The 24,655-nt window shown below is 26.9% G+C and overlaps 1 protein-coding gene across 6 annotated transcripts in view; it reads left to right on the top strand.

Annotated features, from left to right (window-relative positions):
• The window catches only part of LOC148235601 (zinc finger protein castor homolog 1-like), a 149,069-nt gene that overhangs the window by 107,520 nt on the left and 16,894 nt on the right, over nucleotides 1–24,655 (top strand). For all 6 annotated transcript variants that reach the window (XM_088184542.1, XM_088184545.1, XM_088184546.1 and 3 more), the window contains exon 5: nucleotides 23,180–23,372. The gene's annotated coding sequence lies outside the window, so the exon portion shown is untranslated. The remainder of the gene's footprint in view (nucleotides 1–23,179; nucleotides 23,373–24,655) is intronic.

The raw sequence follows: 24,655 nt of genomic DNA, 5'->3' as shown, positions 1-24,655 counted from the left end.
TTAAATTATAATAATACTTTTATTTCCTTGTGTTGTTTTTCAACGAAAACGATAGTAGTTATCAAAAAAAACTAGCTTAACCTTAAGTTTTACAGATAAAATGTTCGTGAAACGTTAATTTAAGTTACCGGAATAATTTATTTGAATATTATATTACAAAACGGAAAATACAGGAATATGTTTTTGTTATTCTGTAAGATTTTGACTTTTTCAGGGGTTTGTTGTTAATGTTGTAACAACATCTTTAACTTTTTATCAGTGTATGTTTAAAGTTCTCTACGTAATTTTTCAGTTTTTATAGTAAAATATTTATTATATTATTTTTTTATTATTCACATTAGATGCTTTATGTTTTAAAAAATTTAAGCCACTATTGGTTTGCAAAGTTTTAAAAATAAGGAATATTTTTTTGTTTATTTTATAATAGATACGATCATGTTATTAGAAAATTAGGAATATTTTTATTGCTAAGCATAGAATAATTTTTTAACCTTTTAGCGGTTTATTTCTAAAGTTTTCTACATATAAACACTGTTTTAATAAGTATTTTTTTGCATGTTTTATAGTCAAATTATTTTTTAAGAAAAAATCGGAATATTTTTTTGTAAAATTAATTTTTTTAATAATTTTTTTTATTAATATTATTATTATCCTTTCACATGCTTTATATTTTAAACATTTTTAAGCCGCTATTAATTGCAAAATATTTGCAAAATTAAAAATATTTTTTTGTTATATTGCAAAAAATATTCCTAATTTTTTGCTAATAGAGCGGTTAGTTTGAAACGTTCTTTACATATCTTTGTATATAATATAAGATGGAATAGTCTGTAACGTCTCAGACTAATAACTCTGAGGTTGCGGGTTCGAATTTTTGTTTAAAAAAAATGCACTATTATTAAAAAACTGGCATCTATGGGTTATAAATGATATTACACATAATAATTTATATTTATAAATATAGATGTCACTGATTCCCAGACTTTCAGTCTGGTGGTTAATACTTACTTGTAGGTATTCATTATATCTGATTGACTTACTCAGTTGGTACAGATTCACCCAGTTGTAACGCATTGGGCTTACGCCTGTCAGGTAACATCGGAAGTTTTAATAAAAAATAAATAAACATGCTTTACATTTTATATTGTAGAAAACATTTAAATGTTTTTTATAATGTAACGAAAAAATATTCCTAATTTTTCGCTAATAGAGCGATTAGTTTGATTTTATATTATATTATGAAAGAAAATTTATATGCTTTTTTACAACATAACAAAAAAATATTCCTAATTTTTCGCTAATAGAGCGATTAATTTAAAAAGCTTTTCGCATAACTTTGTATATGTTTTAGAATAGAAACGAATGTTTTATGTATATATTAAAAAATTAGGAATATTTTTTTTTAAAGTTTTCTATATTTACACTACTGGTTTTATATTTGAATCACATTTTTAAACATTTTGTTTTATACATAGAATATTATTTTGCATTATTCTAAAAAAGTTTAAACGTTTTACAAAGCGATTATTTGTGTAACTTTTTAGATGTTTTACATTTGAAACAATTTGGTTAATATAATGATTAATAGCAAATAATATTTTATCTGGAAAATTCAAGATTTCTTAGATCTTTTAGCTTTTTTCAAATAAATTTCTACCAGTTTTATAATTGAAACAGTGTTTTTAAGCCAATTTTAATGGCAATTTTTTCGAAAAATTTTCATTAAAATTTCGAACAGACCTGATTCGAGGATTAGTTTGAGATTTGAACTCTCGACTTACAACTGCTTATCAGTGACTCATATCATTAATCTAACGTATCGGTGACCTTACTAATATTATTAACTAAATATGCACAATATTCAATAAAAAAATTATGATTCTTAGAAACGTTAAAGTCATATTTTTTGCTCAAAAAAATAATATTAATATTTATGTTAAATTTAACCCGGAACACTCGCGTCAGTTTCATGGTTATTTAATAGTTTCATCCTTTAGAAATCATTATGATTTCGTGAAATTTAGTGGTGAAACTAATCTAATCATCGTTACCCATTAATTTTCAAGCGGCCCATTATTTTTTTACAAACCACTAATCATTATCGTATACTGTTACATTGTAAATAAATTTGCATGCCGCTCTAAAAGGACAACGACTCGTTTCGGTTGCGCAATAGTTCTTAATGTCAGTGATTAGTGACCATCACTCCCCGAGGGTAGGTTACTTAGGATGCTAACGAACCGGCGCTGAAGTTTAGATTGATTATTGCGTAACCGGCTACTGATTCTGCTGTCGGGGGTCGCCGGTTCAAATCCCGCGTCACGATCGAGGAAAATTCGAGTATCACTACTCTGTGCTGTTCGCTTTCGAATTTTTTAATCTATGTATGTATGTGTGCTTGTGTTGGTAGTGAAAAAACACAAGACAATTAATCAAACATCATATCAAACAAGTGATCAAGATAATGGCTCGGAAAAAATATCTTCGATTCAAATTGTGTAGTCTGCGTTCCACGGGCACAGCATGCCCTAACCGATTTGGATATTTCGTACTTTTTGGTCCAATCGTGAACTCCACGAGTGCTCAAAGTGTAATGTTTATGTTAATTTTATTTTAGAATAATATATGTTTATTCACAGTTTTGATCTAGCACCAACAATTATACGCTTAACGTTTACTTAATATTAATTTCATTTTTTGAGAGTCCAACAATCTATTTAAAAAAAATTGTTATGATCAACTGGGGCTATTTTTAAATGCCTCGCATTGTGTCTTTATATTAAAAATTATATAAAATGATTTATTAAGATATTCGTAAGATTATTTTACATATATTAAAAATATATGTAAGTTATTGCCATTAACTCTTTTTATCAGCGGAAACTTTTTCCATATGCTATAAAAAAATAAACTAGGGATCACTTTAAAATAGACCATTTAAACGTCTGACTTGTGCTTTTTCATCATTTAATTCATTTATTAATAATTTCGACATAATAATGAGGCTACTTTTAAGTGCACCTCTGAAATAAATTAATAAAATATATAGGAAATGCATCAGGAAACTCGTTTTTCATACTATAAAAATTATAACGACGATCGTGTTATAAAATGGTATTTAGTACGAAAGCTGCAAATTGTTTCACATAAACTTTTATTAAAAATAATTAAAAAAATATATGATCTTTAAATTCTTAATCTCAAATAATAAAAAAAGAAGCGAATATGATCATTATTTTTTAACAAATTCCATTTTAGTGAAATGCTAATTTTACTACAACTAAAATATATTATCAACAGTTTCAGATTCTCATTCGGTAAATCTAATTTAAATCTTAAAACTCAAACGATTTTTTTCCCTAACTTTACTCTTTATATACCTATGTTTTAATTTAAAAAACATCTTAACTCAAATACGCTTCGTTACCAAAGGTCCGAAAGTTTGTCATTTTTTCACTGGACGTCTCGCGGAAAAAGCTCAAAGCTCACAGCTTAATCCGAATCGAGAGCTTAAGGGCAACGCTTCCCCGCAGATGGTGAGCCGCTGTTGTGGCGCACACAAAGCAGATCTGTTATAGTACATGTACCAAAATGGAATTCCGGTTTTGACATTTTATTTTTTGTTACATTTGCCCGATATCATATTCGGCCCGAAATGCTGCGCCGGCTCTGTATAAGTAATATATAAAAATTCATTTATATATATGTATGTGTGTGTGTGCCCGCTCTTGCCACTCTCGAGTACCTCTGTATGTGTAACATTTATTTTTACCTGATAAATCGGCGATCGAGAACCGTTGGTGCCCGATAATTGCTATTTATTGGAAATTCTCGACATTTGCCGAATTACTATACAACGTATCGTTTAGTAAATCGCTACCTTCCTGTGTCTATTTTTTTCATCTGACTCGAAGAAGTAATCTGAGTTATTAATTTTATTAGACCAAGCAACGCAACTCTACTGAAATTATAACAATCAATATTTTTATATATAGAAGCATGTATGCAAATATTAAGTTATATAAAAAAATGCGTACGTAGTTCGGTAGTTACGTAGTAGTGAACGTTAAATATTGGGTTTGGATTTATATGTATTTTAATCGCTTGTATTTGTAAACAATTTAGATATTTTTACATTAAATAATTATATTTTAATCTTATAAATAGTATATAATTTTAAATATCTGATTCAATAATTGAATTTAAAGCGAAAATTGTATTTAACAATTAGTCACTAATTGGAATGAATTTTTATATAAAATAACAATAAAAATAACAAAACGGGCTATTTTTAAATTCACCAGTTTTTGCTATTTTTAAAATATTTAATTTAACGTTTTTTTGCAATAAATAAATTAGATTAAATCAAGATTAGATCTAAAGTATTATAAACTCCGTACAAACTTTGTTAAAAAAATTAAAATTGAGATAACACAAAAAAGCTTGGATCAGATTTTTTTATTTTTTTTGAACTTGGGGTTAATTTTTCTATAAATATATATATAAGGGCTACTTTTAAATTCACAACATAACAAGATTGTTAAGTGTATTGCTGTTTTAATATTTTTACTAATATAAAAGTAGAATATTTTTAAATGCGCCATTATGTGTCATTATTTACATATTTGATTTGTTGAAATAGTCAACGTGTAATTTAATGCTGAATTAAATAACCCAATTATTTTATTTTTCTGATCAAATCATATTAATAGAGCGTTTAAAATAAACCTTTGTATAGCTTCTACTTTTAAATGATCTAAAGCATAAGATTTTCCTTTAAAGCCTTATTAAAAAAATTTGAAACTGAGCTTACACTGTTTTTTTATTATTTTTTATCTTAGAGTTTATTTTTCTTTAAATTTATAAGAGTTACTCTAAAATGTAAATAAGTATTTTCGTTTATATATTTTAATTAATTTTTAAAAAAGGCTATTTTTAAATGCGCCATTATGTATTATTGTTTAAATATTAGATTTATGAAATTAATCAATGTGTAATTTAATGATTTTTTTAGATCGAATCACATTATTGTAATAACGACTCAAAATATTAGATTTTTTAGTTGAAATCTCTTGATTATTTTATTAAAATATCTGAAAACCGATATTGAAAAAAATTGAGATTTAAATTTGTATTCCTTAAAATCTACATCAATAGTTTTAGTGAATTTAAAAGTTGCCCCTATATATAATGGCTACTTTTAAATGCACATTAGAATTTGCTTTGAATCTTATATTTTGCAAAATTAAAAGTTGGCTCTTTTAAAAAGTGCCATTTTAGATTTTAATAGAAAAAAATCAAAATTAGCTAAAAAAAATAGTAAAAAGGCAATTTTTTTAATTACCCCATATTAGTTTAAAAACTATATATAGGGTAATTTTAAATGCATATTAAAACTTGTTTGTATGATAGTTTTATCTTTTGAGCAATATAGACTATTATTAAAAGCACTGTTTTAGGGTATTAAAAAATTTTAAAACAAAGCTAATAAAAAATAAATTATTAATTAATAATAATTTTAATTTGTAAATATATAATATGGACTACTTTTAGCTGCACTATATGAGTAAAAATAATACAAAAAAATCGTTCAAAAAATTTGATACATTTAAAATTGCTTGTTTTATAATATAATATTTTTAGACCATTTACACAGAAGCTTTGTATAGATTCTAAAAATAGGTCTTTTAGTTAAGTGACCTATCCTTATTTTCAGCTGCTTTTTGATTTTAAAAAGTATATACGTGGTAATTTTAAATGCATATTATAACTTGCATGTATGATAATTTTATCTTTTGAGTAATATAGAAGCAATAAAATTAAAACAAAGCTAATAAAAGTATAAAAAGCTAATACTAGAATATCCGTTTTTTTAATTTATTAATTTATAATAAATTTAAGGGCTACTTTTAGCTGCGCCATATGGGTAAAAAAATATAAAAAAATCGTTGAAAAAAATGTTTTAAAATATAATATTTTCCGACCACTTACACGTAAGTGTATTTTAGATTCTAAAAACAGGTCATTTAGTAAAGTGATCTATACTTATTTTCAGCTGCTTTTTGCTGCGTTTAAATACAAAGATTTTTCTGAGCGAATTGTAATAATGGGGTGTTTAAAAGTAGCCTACAATTAAATGAGTCAAAGTTTTCGATTTTTTTGATTTTTATTTTATTTTTACTAAAAAAAATCATTTTAATGTTAAAAAAATATTATTTTAGAATATGATACAATATATTAAAGACATTTTTCAACTGCAGATTTGATCCAATATTACCTAAAATGTTTAATATATTGCCATATTTATATTTGTTTAAGTAAAGATTTTTTTAAAATATAATATAGAATGTTGACTAGCACTTAAACCATAATTTGATAGGTTCGCTTAATAATAATAAAAATTGTTGAGCCTCACTGCCCATAAATGATATTCGTGATATCTCAGTCGTGGATCTACGTCACTATTGAAAATTTTTATATTTTAATAGCGCATTGACAAAAAAATAAATATGGCCGCCGCGCCGGCACTCACGTTTCGGCAAATGGCGATTTTCGAATCGGGTAAACGGGAGTAGTGATCTAAGATGATCGATCGTGATCGGCGAACTTCCGCGGGCCACATGAGGCCAGTAGCTTTTCATTTTTTTTATACGCACACACACACACTGACTTGATTTTTTTTTCACCTCGTGCCTATCTACATATCTCATGACGTATCATTATTATTGCCACATGTGTATATTACATTGTGTGTCGACTATAATATTTATTGCAAATTCGAAACTGGAATAAGAGAATACGACCGCAAATGAGTTTAATCGCGAATAAGAGTCATTTGCCGCAAATTCAAAACCATTATGGTGTGTATGGAATTAGTGTTGCTTTGCGCGTGTGTGCTGTTGTCGGCATGACAGCAAAAAAATCACGATCGAGTTAATTCCAATAATATGAACGTGTGTGCTAGGCTAAAAAACAAAATGATGAGGTAACGATTTTTTGCAAATTTAAATTCGCAGAAATCGATCGTCCCCGAACGGGTTTTTGATTAGCTTGGACTGCTCTTGTTTTAGCGAGACAGTTACTATGATATTAACATACAAAAATAAAACAAGGAAGCTTTTATTCATACTACAGTAATTATATTGCCGTCAGATGACCACCATATACCAATTAAAACACGGTCTTGAAATATAATATATTATTATATTTTTCTCGCTTAGAAGATAAATAGGAACATCATTCCTATTTAAGGCGCATATAACAACCACCAAACGATTACTTAATCTTGCTCTTATTTTCGATTTAAAATTATCTGATATAGAAAATACTCTCTTCTCTCACTGGCAACTGATCTTATTTTATCGTTTTCATGGCATCATATAATAAAAACCATTTTTTTGTTATTTTAATGGATGCCTCTATTATCGAAGGTTCAGTCTTAAGTGTCTTAAAATTTGATAATATTTTTCCAGGTTTTACAAGAAATATTTTTCATGGCTTCTTTTAACGCATTTTATTAATAGCTGCATTGATAACATATTCATAATAAAAATCTGTTTTTATACAATATTTTTTACTCTAGAATCTGAAAATATAGAAAAAATGGTGACGTATTTGTCTCTGATTATTAGTACAATAAATACGCTTGTACTATTTATTTTCAGTCTACATATTGCTTTACTTTTATATTTATAATTTTATCGATTTTTAAACCTTACTCACAATAATATTTTTATTATGATAACACACGTTTTTATTAAGATAAGTTTAAGAACCTATCATCAAATGCTAATGTGCTCTAATGGAGTCCTTGAACTAAAACAATATTTCAGTGTTACAGTGGTTAATGTTAAACTTTTTGGTAACATCAATATAATCTTACAATAAGTGATCTTTAAGTTTTACATTCCAATTAATTTTTCAAGAGCTTCATATGCCAAATAATCAGAAATATTCAGCGAAATCTTACAGAAAAGGCGTTAGTATTTAAAGTATTATCTTATAAAAATTCAATTGCCCATTAATATTTTATATTAATTTTATTATTTATTTATCGTATCCTTAACATCATTAAATAGCAAACATTCTATAAAAATCTTCAATAACGAGTGATAAATAATTAGTAGCTGTTCAAAGAAATCTTACAGAAAAACCGTTAGTGTATTAACATTAAGTCTTGCCTTAAAAAAACTCTAGTTTATTTTTAAGCGCGCTATTAATATTTATATTAATTTAAATATTCGATGTATTTTTAATATCATGAAATTAAAGTGTTTATAAGTGTCTTATAAAAACTCACCAGGCTACTTTCAAATGCGCCATTAATATTTTCCATTAATTTGGACATATATACATATTTTTGACACTATCAAATTAACACATGATTCATTAAAATCTTCAATGTATTCGCGTGTGAAATAATGAAAATGTTTATAAGAAAATCACAATAGGCTACTTTTAAATGCACCATTAATATTTTTTAATACTTTTAATATTCATCGTATATTTTACAGCATGAAATAAAACACATTTCATTAAAAAAAATATAAATTCATATCAAAAATTTTTTACAGAAAAAGCGTTAGTGTTTTAAGTATTGCTTTAAAAAAGCTCATTAGGCTACTTTTAAATGCGCCATCAATATTTTATATAAATTGAGAATTTATCGTATTTTGAACATCATTGAAATATTTGTATATTTTTATGTTAATTAATTAGACATGTTTAAACAAAGTCTTAAATAAAAAGTAATGAATCAGTATTGCCTAAAAAATTCTTAACAGGCTACTTTTAAGTGCGCCATTTTTTTTATTAATTTGAATATTCATCGTATTTTTCATTTCATGAAATAAAACACATCATAAAAAATCTTTATAAATTCGTATGTAAAATAATAATTAGATATGTTTAACAAAGTCTTTCAGAAAAAAACGTTAGTGTCTTAAACACTGCCTCATAAAAATTCACCAGGCTACTTTTAAATGCGCAATTAATATTTTTTAGTAATTTGAATATTTATCGTATTTTTTACAGCATCAAATAAAACAAATTTCATTAAAATTTGTATTAATTTGTATGTCAAATAATTAGACACGTTTAACAAAGTCTTTCAGAAAAAACGTTATTGCTTAATAATGCCTTATGAAAACTCACCGGGCTTCTTTTAAATGCGCAATTATTATTTTTTAGTAAATTTAATATTTCTCGTATTTTTTACGCATTAAATAAAATATGTTCCAATAAAATCTTTATAAATTAGTATGTCAAATAATTAGACATATTTAACAAAATCTCACAGAAAAAGCGTTAGTGTCTTAACCATTACCATATAAAAACGCACCAGGCTACTTTTAAATGCACAATTAATATTTTTAGTAATTTTAATATTTATCGTATTTTTATATCATCAAATATTTTTTTAAATTTGTATAAATCCGTTTGTAAAATAATTTGACATGTCTAACAAATTTTTACAGAAAAAGCATTGAATCAGTATTGCCTAAGATAGTATAAACAGGCTACTTTTAAATGCGCCATTTGTATTTTTTATTAATTTGAATATCTATCGTATTTTTGACATCTTACATTCCAATAAAATCTTAATAAATTCGTATGTCAAATAATAATTAGACATGCTTAACAAAGTCTCACAGAAAAAGTATTACCTTAAAAATACTCACATATTTCATTAAAATCTTTGTAAAATTAAATAATTAGAAATTACAATTATTAAAAAATCTTACAAAAACTCTCCTGGTACTTTTAAATGCAACATTAATATTTTAAAGTCCTGTTTTCAAAAATAACTTAATAATCTTAATTGATTATAATCTAAACGTTTGTTAATATTTTTATTTATTAGACTATGAGCTTCTTTCTTATAACATTGACATTGTAATAAGAAAGAGTGACTTTCCTAGTATGTTCAGAAATCACAATCAGTAGGTCCCATTTGCTAAAAACTATTCATTGGTCATAAGCATGTTTAATATGCTCTTAAACTATTTCATTGTTTTACCGATACTCGATATTAAAAAAAATAGTTGTAAATGTATTACTATATCCAGCTTTATAACATAGGTAGATATGCAATTAACATTATTTATCAAACCCCTATTGCTTTTTTTTACTAAATATTATTTTGTAAATAAGTGCATATTAGATTGCTTAGAATATTATTGTTTTTTTACTGGTCTATATTTTTTTATTTCGATTTTATACGTTATGTATTTTAGTTTATATATAGCTTTAATAATAATAATATATTTACACTACATCCATATTTTAAATTTAAAGCTTTTTCATATATAAGTATATATTATCAACTTAATAAATACTAAATTTTTTATAAAATTGTTTATAATATAAAAAAATTATGCTGATATTGATTGCTTATTCGTATAAATATTGATAAAATAATAGCAATTCTGAATGAAGTAAATATATAGCAAATTTGAGTAGATCAGTGACAATGAAATGTTTTTAGTAGTTTAGGAGGTAACTTTAAGATTACTTGTTGCGCCTTTATGTCATAAAATTTAATTGATATTACCAAAGCTTTTGTGTTTAAACAACTTTTAATATATAAATTATTTGATGGTATTATTATATAAATTGTGATTTTTTTTATATAATATTTTCTATAGAACTAATCGTTGTCGTATTTTTGCCCCAAGGCTTGATTTGTCCAAAATATATGAGAAATCGGCCTGTCGGCCATTTTTTATTGTTTTATTGTTCTTCGTATATATATTACAATAAAAACAGATACATCGCTCCAGACATTAATCCAGTTCAGTCGTTTTTTTATTATAAAATCAGACTATAAACAAAAAAATAATTTTACGATGCTAAATTTATACGGTATTAACTTTTATTGAACATTTGCATAAACGTTTTGATGAATATTATATTATTAATAATTATTTAACACATGTTTTTTAATCGTTTTATGGTGATGCTCTTTATGGGTAACATATTAATAGCGAAACGAAACTACAATTGAGCAATAATCTATGTATTTCATAATTTATGACGATTCAAATTATTAAGCCAGTCCTATAATTAATTTTTAAGCATGAACAATTTAATTATAATTTTTCTGCGAGTTGAATAAAAGTGTAGGTGTTCAGATATATAATACATATATGTAGTCAAAACGTTGCCCACAGGCAAGGTCAAGCTTTTGGTCCCCAAGGTCTAAAATCTAGATCAATATTGATTTACATATAAGTGAAAAATGTGATTTTTCAATAGAACCATAAAGCTTCGGATCAAATTTCCTGGGGCATTTTTTACTAAAAAAAATTACAATATATAATAGCGAATAGTTTGCTATGAATGCCGGTTTGCGGTCACGCTCTTGTATGTGTGTATGTGCATATATCGTACAAATTAACTATCTATAAATATATTTATATATATAAAGCTATGCATGTGTATGTACTAAATCACTATGTATTCTCAAACGTGGACCTGTCTAAAAATTTTAATCTAAAATCTGAAATGTAACACATAGATCGTCGATCGGAACGTGAGGAGTCGATCGTCGGTTCGCTCTTATTTTAATTTATAATTAGTTTTTTGTCAGTCTAAATTTAGTTTATTTTATTTTTAAAATTGAACCGTAATCCTTACGAGACAAATCAGGTTTAATTTTATAAATACTACTAATTATTAATAAACAGGCTACGCAAAAAAATGATACTTTATATCCTCAAGCATTAAATTCAATAGACAGGTATAGCTAAAAATTAAATATTTTTATCATTTATTCATTTTTTTATTTACGTAATTATAAAACGTAATCACTCAGAAAATCGGCTATAAACAACCATGCCGAGGGAGCGGCTAAAGCCGATTGCAGTGCGGGCGGGCTGGCTGGCCAGCTGTCTTGCGCACTCGATACGCATGCGCCATGAATTGCTTATCGAAAATTTAAATGATCGCGCATGCTCACTAGAACTTCAGCCGTTACTCGTGCTTGTATTTACAGTCGCCCGTCATCAACCGTTCATGCGGTTGACGTTTTGAATCTCTCTATTTCTCCGGCCTTTCTGCCTTCATGTCTCGCAGTGGGAGCTGCCGGCTTCCCATACCAATAGCCGGGCAGATGTGAAATCTCTCGTACACTTTACATCCCGACGATCGTATTCTAAATTTAAGGAATACGAAAATAATTTTCCAGAACTGCTTTTTATATCACTTCAATGCTCGTATGGAACTTTTTTTAATTTTATGAGGTTGAAAAGTGAACTTATTAATATATATTCGTCACCAGAATTCCGTTTAAAATCTATAAATTGCATTAATAATGTGATTTGTTTACTTATTTTTTTATTATTATATTATATTTTTATATTAAAAATACTACCTATTTTTAACATAGAACGTTAAAAGCTCCTCAAAAATTTTCGAATAAATTTAATATTAAAAAAATGTATCAACCTTTAGGGCGACCCACACAAAAAGACAAGTATTTTTTTACATTATTAAAAGCCAACTTAAACAAATATGTTAACGTAATTCGAGGTCATGACTTTGTGTGTGTGTTTGTGTGTATGTCGGTCGCGAAATCTGCTCTCGAAATGTATACAATTACTCGAAAAAACCATTACCCAGATTTGAAAAAAGGCTCTGTGTGAGCGTATGTGTGTAATTGCCATTACATTAATGTATGCGTCTTGATTTGAATAAATGCCTACAATTTGAGATGCCAAGGTGACAGACAGTGCCGGCGCGTGAAAAAATATATCTAAAAATAATATAAGAAATAACAAAAAAATATCACAAATACATGTATGTAAAATGATTTTAACGTAATACCTGAGCGAAAAACACGAGCGATCCGAAGGATAATGATAATGTTTCGGTGTGATTTTTTTATGTATCATTTGCATTGCATAATGAGAAACGTGATATGATGATTCGCGTGTGTGTATGGGTGTTCATTTTTTTTTTTTAGTTTTTAGTGGTTAATTTTAGGTATTTTTTTACTTGAGAGAGACACTCAAGTTTCATTATTGTATTTTTTTTTATTTGTTAAATGTTAATTTATTGAATTAATTTATTTCAAAATAATGTCAAAATAAATTGAATAAATATTTATGCTATTTAAAATCATAATAAAATATATTATCATAAGAGAAATTAATATCATTTAAATTGAAACAATATCATTAAACTATTTTCTGTATTATTGCATTTTGGACTACTTATAAATGCGCCACTTAGGATATAATAAAGCAATGATCACTACAAAGATCATATCTTACGATTTTATTTTTACTATGATATTTATAAATATTATAATAACTATTTTAAAGTTGCTATAATTTTAATAGACATTTAAATATGTTTCATCTAAAATTGGTTTATCCTCTTATTTTCTAAATTAAATTATTATTAGGTTATATATTAGCCTTTAAAGTTGTTCTCTATTTTATTTTTATAAACACTATAATTTGTTAGGCTAAGATAGTTAAATAAATAAATAAAATATTATTGCTCCGTGGTCTTTGGATGCTTCTCAAAAAGTCTTCACTAAAAAAATCACTGGGCTACGTTTAAATGCGCCACACGTCTTTTCTGTTCAATGTTATGCTCCAAAAGGTTCAAAATTCAATTTATTCAAATGTAAAAAAATACTTATCCATTGTTTATGATAATATACCGTCATTTTTGCCCTGACATTATGTATATCAATAACCGATTTACGATTTGAATCACGGCCGAGATCAGTAACCTATAAGAATTCTCCGATTCACAATAAGTGACGCTTAACCTTTGGCATCTCATCTAGCTCGCTTCAGACACTCGCACAATAGAGACTCCATCCCCACCATTTGACGCCTTTGAGGAGAAAATGCGCTTTTGAGAAGTACTACAATCTTACTTTGAAGCGTTTCTTTTAAATAATGTTATTGTTTTATATATATTATAATTAATAACATAAAACTGTAATACTTTGAAAACCATTAAATATGTGTATTGAAAGATTTTTTTTATTAAATATTAAATTTTTGTAAAAAAAATTGAAAAAATATTCATACATTCTTTCTTTATATTATTTCAAAGCTTTACAAGTTTAATATGAGCTTGCGTATTTAATTTCTACAAATATTATTTTAAAGGACATACCGTCTAATTTTATAAAATACAACAATAATATTTACACGTAACATTTTTTGTTGAATTATGCACTTGATATGTACTATGTGGTGATTAAAATTCATCGTTATAAAGAGTTCAAGAATCAGTGTTATGCTATAGCATAGACAACGAAGTCATCATATTTTAATTCGGATATCTGGGCGTATCCCAGATTGAGCAACCTATGCGGCCCTATAAGGCGCTTAGACCCTTTTAATCACAGATTTATGTGCGCATGTCATCAGAATTTATCTGGTTGACAATCGACGGATATGATGCGAATTCTCATAAATCCATCATCAGCCAACATTGTCGTTTAATTACAGAGCTTTTCAACATTTTTTATTATTTTTATTTATAATCTCTAAACCGTCAAATCAAGCATCGCTCAATTCCGAAAAATGATCCGAGTACAAAACAGGAATTCGTTACGAGTCTTTTTTGTGACCGTAAATAGAAACTCTTTTTAAAGTTCGTCATTATTAAAATGATTTGGTGGTTCGAGAGTGAAATAAAAAAAAATCCTACTAGTATGCCCACTGTATGTGTAATAAATGAATCGAATCACTCATTTCGATACCGGGCGTTCAGGAAATGTTTTACCCACGGCTTTCTCTAATAACAAAAATAATGACCGTCAATTTTCGCAATTGGCTTCTTCGCGCACTATTGCCATTTTTCACATTCTAATTTCCAGGCGTCGGTAATGCAGATTTTTGCAATGATTTTTTTTTTTAGATTCAATTTCAACTCTATTGTGCGGTTGTGTTGTGTTAAATTATATATCAATCACGATATAAAGTAACCGATTTAGATATAAATTTAATATGTCAATCTATCCATCCATTAGTGACAATTGAAATATATTAGATTTATTTCCTACTAGTATTTTATTTAACTGAAAGTATGTAGCATGAAAATAATACTGTTGTAGATTTAAAGCAACAAATGATGTTATTTTTTTATTTTTTTCAATTTTAACATTTTTCTAAAATTCATTATAGCATTAATCTTAACAAAAATATAAAATTATATAATTAAATATTTTCAACAAAATTAAAAAAAAAAAAAAAAAAAATCGATTCGTACTTTTTGCGCCACCTTAAAAAAATAATTTAAACTAAAAATTCAACATTTAATAAATTGTTGTATTAAATTATATATAATATATTAATCACTAAAATTAAAAATTTATTTATTGATAAAAAATTTTAAATATTAGATTTTTTGTATTAGTGTTATCAAGAAAGAGTATAAAAGTATGTTGTATTTTATTAAAAATTAATATAATAAATCAGCACAGAGAATAATATTGTTGTATTTTTTAAAACCAGACAATGTGCTTTAAGCTTCGCCCATAGTTAACTTCATATGTTACACAAAGAGCTGGATGTTTATAATAATAAGTACTACATACTTTATATATATTATTCTCGAGAGAAAACCATACAATTTAACATAATTTAAGGATTAAAATCGATTTCTTTCCTATTTTTATTTAAATAATATTTTTTAGATTTGTATATATATTATTTTGATTATCTAGATCAAAGGGTGGGATAATACTGTCAAATATATTTTGCAATACCTCAATAGTTTTTAATGTTATAAACAAAAATAATCGAGTCATACTTTTTGCACCATCCTTAAAAAAATTAAACTAAAAATTCAATATTTAATAAATTGTTGCATTAAATTAAATAATATATAATCACTACATTAAAAAAACGATTTAGACATTGTAGGAAGAGTAAAAAAATATGTTGTATTTTATTAAAAAATAATGTCTTAAACCAGTACAGAGAATAATAAGAGCGAAGGGTGAGAGAATAGTGTCATTAAATATCTATTCTATTTGCCAAAATATTTTTTGCAATCCCTCAATAGTTTTTAAAGTAATCACAAAATATATTAGAGGTATTTTTTTATTAATTTATTTATATCTACCTACTTTTTTTGAGGAAAAAAGGGGAATTTTAAAAATCCTTAAAAATTATAATTTAGAAAAAATAATAATGTGTGAATCGTACGGCCCGCGGGCCATACCCGGCTCACTAATCTATGTTTGAAATATCATATCAATATGACATAATCTTTAAATTAAAAATTGCTGCAGTGTCGCTAAATATGTATCGATTTTTTCCCGAAAAATTGATTTACTGTATTAGAAAAAATATCAGCAAAAAAATCACTACATGGCTTAATCAACGACTTAAGAAAAAAAGTTTATTTTTAAGCATAATATCATATTAATTTTTTTAGTAAAACATATTTTTTAATATTTTACTTATAAACATAAGTAAAATAAATATAAAAAATATATTTTACTAAATACATTTACTGAAGCTTTTTTAAAATAATATATTTATTTTTAATTAAATTTAGTTGTACTTTAAGAGCTTGCTCAAATCATATTCATTCAAAACTGTACTTATTTGCTCTTTTAGTTTATAATAAAAATATATTCACCCCCTACTAAAAATATTTACCATAATCTAAATATATTTTTTAAATTCAAGCAGAAATGAACTTTGATTTTTACGATTGATTAGCATTAAACATATAATCTGACTAAATAAAAAGCAAATTAGCTTGCTCAAAACAAATGCACATTATTGTGCATGTATATTATATTGACATTCGTTCACTATTAATTTATAATGAAAATATATTCCCCCCCCCCCCACTTCTGCGATTTTTCTCTGTCTGGTCAAAAGATTGTATATAAAAAAAAGGGCACATCATTTTTTAAAGTTATTTTTTGTTATAAATTTTGCTTTCAAATAGAATAGTTGTAACATAAATATAGACAATTATTATGAAATATTATTCAATAACGCCATAAACACCCTGTCCCGCGTAGAACAAAACGAGAAGAAGGCGCAGCCACGCCAGACGTTGATGGATTGACAGCTACGCCGGCCTTGGAAGCAACTTTTTTAATGGAAAATATGTATTTCTATGAAATTCGACTATGTAATTAAACGATTATTACCGTATTACATATTAAACTATATTTAAAAACGAATATAGCAACACCTTGAGCCAAGTCTTAGAAAATCTCCGTATACTATTTTATTAATCTAAATAATTTTGTTTTATATCAACATAAAAATGTGTTTGTATGCTTTCATTTATTGCCCTCGTCCGGTGTTACCAGTGCGGCCCTGACGGCGAAACATCAATCTATAAAAGTTATTGAATAATGAGCTGTGGCAGCAGCGGTACCACGCTGAGATACATACATCACTAAATTTGAATAAACTAATGGGATACAAATGCCCCGCATAGGCCGGCCGGCAATGATCCAGCATTCTTTTTTGTCTGAAAAGTTCTATAACCTCACTTTTTTATATTCGTCACTATTGTTGGTATTTAAATGTGTGCGTAAGTCTATTTCGCGAGCGTAAGACGCGCGACTTTTCACTCTATTTGTATCGTATATTTTAAATTAAAAATATGTTTTCAAAAATAAAAATAAATAAATTGTAATTGCTAGGGGTAGAGTAACGATTTTATTTTATGAAAAAATGCTTATTGACACTGTTTTTATTATTTGATTAACAGTTATATATAACGTTTATTTTTATTAGAGCATTTTTATGGACTTATTGTGTATTTGTAGCTAAAAGTAGTTGAATATAAACAGTTTTTATTATACTTTCGCTACTATTTCTAAATGCTAAAAAGTATAGATTCATACTTTATAGCCACTGTGCTGGTTAATAGCAAATCTCGTAACAATACAATAAATAATCCGAAACGAATTGATGTTATCTCTTAATCATTAATAACAAAATGTCGCTTCGAATAGAGAGAGCTTAATTATGTTCGATTTAGTCGCCATATTCTCGATCTTATCTCATCCGTTTCAATAAAATAAAACAAACACCTATAAGCATTCCTTGTTAATGCTCCATACCATTATACGTTTATAACTTATATAAAGAGTTTCACTATCCTCCGATTGATATTGCATGCACGCGCGTATTGTTTTACGTTTTTACCGGCGATCATTACAATTGCGATTTGTAGCACCGTTTCATATCATTTATGTATATACATTATGAATAATAACTCTACGACGACGTGTACGCGTTATATTTATACTTAAATATTCCAATACGGACTCCAGGTGTATAATATGAAACTGAGCTCATGTATGGAAGACAAACGGAGGATCGACCTATAAGTTAAAAGATTTATACGGCTTCGCGCGTCGAATAGTTAAATTAAATTGCCCTTTTACTGCCGTTTAACGTTTATTGATTGTATTACTATTTTCATATATGTTTTATAGATGGGTGACGAATATGTTTTAATTAAAATTGATCAGTCTAGATAAATATAGCTATTATATTGGTTCTGGTTCTGTTGATTGGCATTCGTAACGTATGCGATCTTGTATGAAATTTATCATAAGATTTTCATCCGTTAATTTCTTAAGTCAAGATCAAGACCTGCAGTTTATGATTTATTAAAATTTAAAGAAATGGTCTTATCTATCCATTTAAATACATATGATCTAGCGTGTGAAATAAAATATTTAAAAAAGCTTCACAAATGTGAGGTAATGCGTTGTATGCAAACATAACTATTATTAACGAGCAACAAGAACCGGAAAATATTTTTTTATTATTATTTTTGCATGATTTTTGGTTCTTAATTGGTTAATCGCACCAATCCCTCTTGCGTTTGTTTCTCTCGCATTTGATTGGCCTACGACATATTCGCAGAAGAAGGTCATAACTATCGAGCGCTTTACGCCAAAGCAAACATTACCAACACAGCTATAAGTTCCATTTTCAAACAGAGTGTCACACAATACAGCATCTCTGAAGACGGGCAATCGAGCCGCATAAAAAATCTCGCGAAACACACCTACGCCTCGTGGCGGGGGGAATTTTATTTAATTTAATTACAAAGTCCATAGCAAAGGGCGCCGACAATTACACAATTAATATGCGCGAACGATAGCGATCGCCTCGGAAAATATCGTTTGGTACTCGCAGTTTCATATTTCATATGAGGTGCACATACCTAAGTACACAGGGCTCGGTCTTGTAGCGCCGAGACCCGGTTTTAAATCAGTACAGATCCAGATGTAAGAAATTCCCTGTTGCGTCTTTCTCGATCGGTTTATTATTGTACCAGACAAATGCTGCATACACGGACTCATTACTGGCAGCGGTCGCAAACTGAGGCACGCGGGCGGATCCCGTCGACACGCAATAAATCTCGCGTGAAAGTACGATACGATTTGATACGTAGTCCAGGAGATGAATTGTTTATGTTGCTTGCCAATCTAAAAGAGTGAATCTTATTTTTATTTGTAGATCTCTACTGTCTGATTTGATAAAATACAACAATATTATTATCATGCATGTATGAACTTAAGAAAAAAATAATACAAACAATTATAAACTTTTTTACGATTGTAAAATTCATGCAGAAATTGTCCGTTACATTCTCAACGTTCGCAGCATTTCACAAAAAAAAAATGAGATTATATAAATGCAGTTATTTAAATTATAAAACGCTTTTTTAGCCTAAGCAGCATTTTGTTTTTAAATATTTCACTTTGATAATTAAATTCAGGTAAAAATGGTCCATTTTATTCTTATTAGAATAAAGCACGCTTTTAAATATTTTAATTATGTTATCATATTCAGATATAAATAGTGCGTTTTATTCATATCATTTGCAACATTTTGTGAATATGTAAAAAAAATGAGTTTATATACAGTAGAAATGCTGCTTATTAATTTAAAACAAAAACAAACATTTTTTTTAATAATATTTCATTCTCATAAATACTTTAAAGTTGTAAAATGCGCTGCTTCACAAAGATCTAAAAATAAATTTATAATTTGTAACAATGCAGTTGTATATAAAAAGCACTCTTTTAGTCCGATCGGAATTTGTTTTGGTAAGAAATGGTACGTACCATTCTCAACGTTCGCAGCATTTGATAAAAAAGTTATTTTAATTATATTACGCATTTTTCAATCTAAATAGCATTTTCTGCACAAAATATTTTACTTTGACAAATAGTTTTATTTTTAACGTTTGCAGCATTATGCAAAGATGTAAAGAATAATTTTATATCCGGTAGAAATGCAGTTATTTTAATCAAAAATATATTTTTTTCAACTTAAAATACATTGACGTTATAAAATTTAGATAGAAACGGTACGCTCTCTTCTCTACTTTCGTAGCATTTCACATTAATTTAAAAATAAATGTATAGCTTGTGCAATTGCAGATATATTGATAATAAAACGCACTCTTTCAGTCCTACCAGAAATTTGTTTTAAAATATTTTACTTTTACAAATATAAGATTCAGGTAGAATCGGTTCCATTTTTTACATTTGCAGCATTTTAAAAGTATGTAAAGAATATTTTTATATCCATAAAAATGTAGCTATTTTTTTAAAATGATTCGCTCTATTCTTAACGTTCGTAGCATTTCACATATATCTAAGAATAAATTTATAACTTGTAGAATTGCAGATATATTGATAATAAAACGCACTCTCTTAGTCCGACCGGAAATTTGTTTTAAAACATTGTACTTTTACAAATAATCAGATTGTAAATATAAAATTCAGGTAAAAATTGTCCATACCATTCTCAACGTTCATAACATTTCACAAGGTATCTAATAGAAATGTAAATATTTTTAGCCTGAACGATATTTTATTTTTAAATCAATTACTTTTAAAAATATTTTGAGGTTATATAAAATTCAGATAAAATTACTTCGTTCTATTCCCAATATTCGCAGCATTTCACGAATGTGTAATTATAAAACGATTTTTAATTGGAAAGGTTTTTGCTTCCAAATATTTTTTTGGAACGGCGTTCCGTATGGTTCTGACCTACTTTAACCCATGTACATGAATACCAATATTATAATAAAATTGATTTTGATTATACCTTGGTTTGCTGAAATATTTTTTGCGTAAATATAATCATGGAAAATCTTGTTTTTAAAATGTTGATAAAAGAAACACACAGACATAAAATATAATGATACATCAATCATTAAGATTTTTATCGAATGAACATCTTAATGAGCCAGAGTTTTTTTTAATTTAATGGTTGTAATCCTATTGTATATTTATCTAAAATGAGTCTAAAAGTGTAGAGATGAAAGTTGCTTTTATAGACATTTTCTAGAACTAGAGACAACATTTTAGTCCTAAATACCTTATTTCTGTTTAAATGGTATTTTTATACACGTATGCATATTTGTGTGAGTAATACCAATATAATATGGAAATGTAATATATTATAATAGTTTAATGTCGGTTGCTTTATTATTATACAGAAATATCCTTTTCCAGTAAAATCAATCATGAAAATTGCTCTATAAAAATATTTCTTATTAACTACATAAAAGTTCATCTTATTCCAAAGATTTTTTGACTTTGCTTTATATTGTCTAAAGTGGTTTACAATAAAACTGTAAATATGTAAAAGGCAACTCATATACGTATCGAAATCAAATTCTTCAAAATAATATTATCACAGTTACGTCATTGATTTTTATATACATAATATGTTATGCCCCGTGTCACAAAAATCCATTTGATGATGAAAAACGATCGCTTTTCTCATAGATTTTCTTGAAAAAATTGCCCACCACTCCGATAGCAAAGTCCACAAATTCGATTAGCAAAAACCCACGCGATTCGTGCACAAATAAAATTACGCAAATTAAAATCGAGCCGTTGAAATGTTGAATGTAAAAATAATAACGTCGAAAACGCGCCATGTCATTCTCCACGAGCGGCCATCTTTAAAACGCTCTTTTTTCTCCATCGAAACACAATGATTCCGTACTTTTAAAAGCAATTAATATTAAAATAAAAAATATGTATATATACATCTCTTCGTAATGCATTCGGCCTTATCGTCTCGTTTCTTTCTCTCCCCGTCCTTTTCTCGGAAACGGATCGTCTTATATCGCCATCTCGGCCTTATTCCTTTTTGTTAAAAAGTATCGGTGAATTTTAAACGAAGACCCGTTTATACACATTCGTATGTATCACATATATACATATGTCGCTCATCAAAATGTTAATAAAAGAAACAATACCGCAGACAATGTGCATTGTAAGAAATATAAATGGACTCGTTTATAAGCTTTGTACGAAAAAATGTATTGATACATCAATCACTAAGATTTTCATCGAAAGAAAATATCGACGAGCCAACAGTGTTTCTTTTGGTTTGATAAACTTACAGTGTAGAGATTTCCCTTGATAATTTTGAGATAATATTATAATATATAAGAATCAATGTCGGGCATCGTGTTTCGTACATTTTAGAATATTAATTTTATATTTAAAATAATTTAGTGATATGGATCTAATAATGATATATTTAAAATGCTCAAATAAAATATAATAAACCAAACTTTTTTATTTACAATATTAAATTTGCAATACGTATGAGAATATATATATATATATATATATATATATATATATATATATATATATATATATATATATATATATATATATATATATATATATATATATATATATATATATATAAAGAGAGATACTTTTTTTTAATCATTGCCGCTTATTTTACCTTATGGAGCGTTTAAAAGTAGCCCATATTCAAATATATTATGGAATTAGATTTCTGATGTTAAGAACGTATATGTATTATAAAAATCGGAGCTCTAAAAAAATAATTACAATATAATAAATTACACTCGGTCGTTAACGGGTTGAGATGATCGACGCATTCCATTCAATACATAAAAAAATGCGTTGTGATAATTCAAATACATATATATTCTTTGAAAATTACTGGCATATAATGTTCTAGTTTTGACACGCCCATCGAGCACAGACTTTTCTGATTGGTGTTGATTCTTCTCGCACACTAACGATTAATAAAAAAACTATGAATACACACACGCTCTTACGTAGTATTAAAATAAATTTCTCGCTTTATATAAGAAGATCAATTATAATAGTCATTATTTATTCCTTTGTTCACAGATTGATCTACGATGCTCGAGAAATAGATCTATTCAACACCTCGGCGCACGGTAACCCAAGCCTTTGATCTCGCAATAGATCGTCCGAAAAGAAAAGAATCTATCTACACGGTACACGTTGCCAGGAAAAGACAACATGATGAAGAACGAGTGATGTAAAAGATTAATTGGATGCTAATGTCGCACTCGCACAGGTGAGACACTGTCTTAAATCTCTCTAAAATCTCGGCTATAATTTTACACCTATTTATACACACTTCGCCGTAATCGCCAATTAAAATGGCGTTTTAGATGCTTTCAAGAACTTTTTTTGTTCTTCGTCTTGTATGTTAGTACTGCACTTAATGGCCAACTGCGTAATTAATTATGATTTAAGCAAAGCGATTAAAGATATTAACGACAAAAAAACTTTTGAATAGCTTAAATTACTATTTTTAGCAAGGTGTATTTGCGCTTTTTATGTCATTGAAGCTTGTAACCAAATTCCAAAACAGTTTAGTACATAAATCAAAATCTTCAAATATGCGGAAATACAATGAGAAGTGAGAGAAGTATTTATCTTATTTTAAAAGTCAATGATTAAAGCTTTCTTCTCTTTTTTTTGCATTTTTTTACCAAAAATAGATCATGTTTTTTTAACACTTTTTCTTTTTAAAAACAGCAAAATATATGTTATTTAAATTAATTATAAAATACAACGAGACATAGTAAATATTTAATACATTAAAAGCAGAAATAATTATATAAACAGTTTTTTAATAAAAAATAAACAATAACTTTCAATTAAAGCTTTTTAATATTCAGCTGTATCATTATTCTTAAGAAAACATAAATTTGCTCTGTAAAATTATTTCCTATCGCATTTATGATTATGCTGTACTATAATATGTTGTATATATTTAATTCATTAAAAGTTTTTGCTCTATCATAAAATTTTAGAAAAATATTGAACCAGACATTTTTTTACAAGATTTTTGCGTCAAATTCTCGTTTTTTTATTATAATCGTTTCCAGTTAAAATATCAACATTCAGGCAAAATAAAACTACCATTTAATTAAAAAAGTAAATGAATATTATAAGTTACTGACCGCTTAATTAAATTACTGACCAAAAGCAAACAAAATTAATGAGCCAATAAATACGGGCCATGATTATTTTTTTGCTTTAAAAATACCTGATTTTTATAATACCGAATTAGTATTCTTATTATTGTAGTTACTGACTGTTTTAGTAATTTACTGATCCATTAAATACAGAATTTAATTGTAGGTTTTACCATATAGTTTTAATTTTTTTAAGCAAAATTACTAGTTCAATAAATTTTAGACATTAATTATTGGCTTTACGTTATAAAACAAAAAAATTAATGTAGCACAGTAAAATGTATTTTTTTGCTCTAAAAATGTTTATTTTTATTTACTCGTACAATTATTATTTAATTAATATATTGACCAACATTACTGATCAATTAAATAC

Source organism: Plectrocnemia conspersa, unplaced genomic scaffold, assembly GCF_051122295.1.
Source record: "Plectrocnemia conspersa isolate PC_06_02 unplaced genomic scaffold, ASM5112229v1 ptg000004l, whole genome shotgun sequence".
Taxonomy (NCBI): Eukaryota; Metazoa; Arthropoda; class Insecta; order Trichoptera; family Polycentropodidae; genus Plectrocnemia; species Plectrocnemia conspersa.
This window is presented reverse-complemented; position numbering and strand designations above follow the sequence as displayed.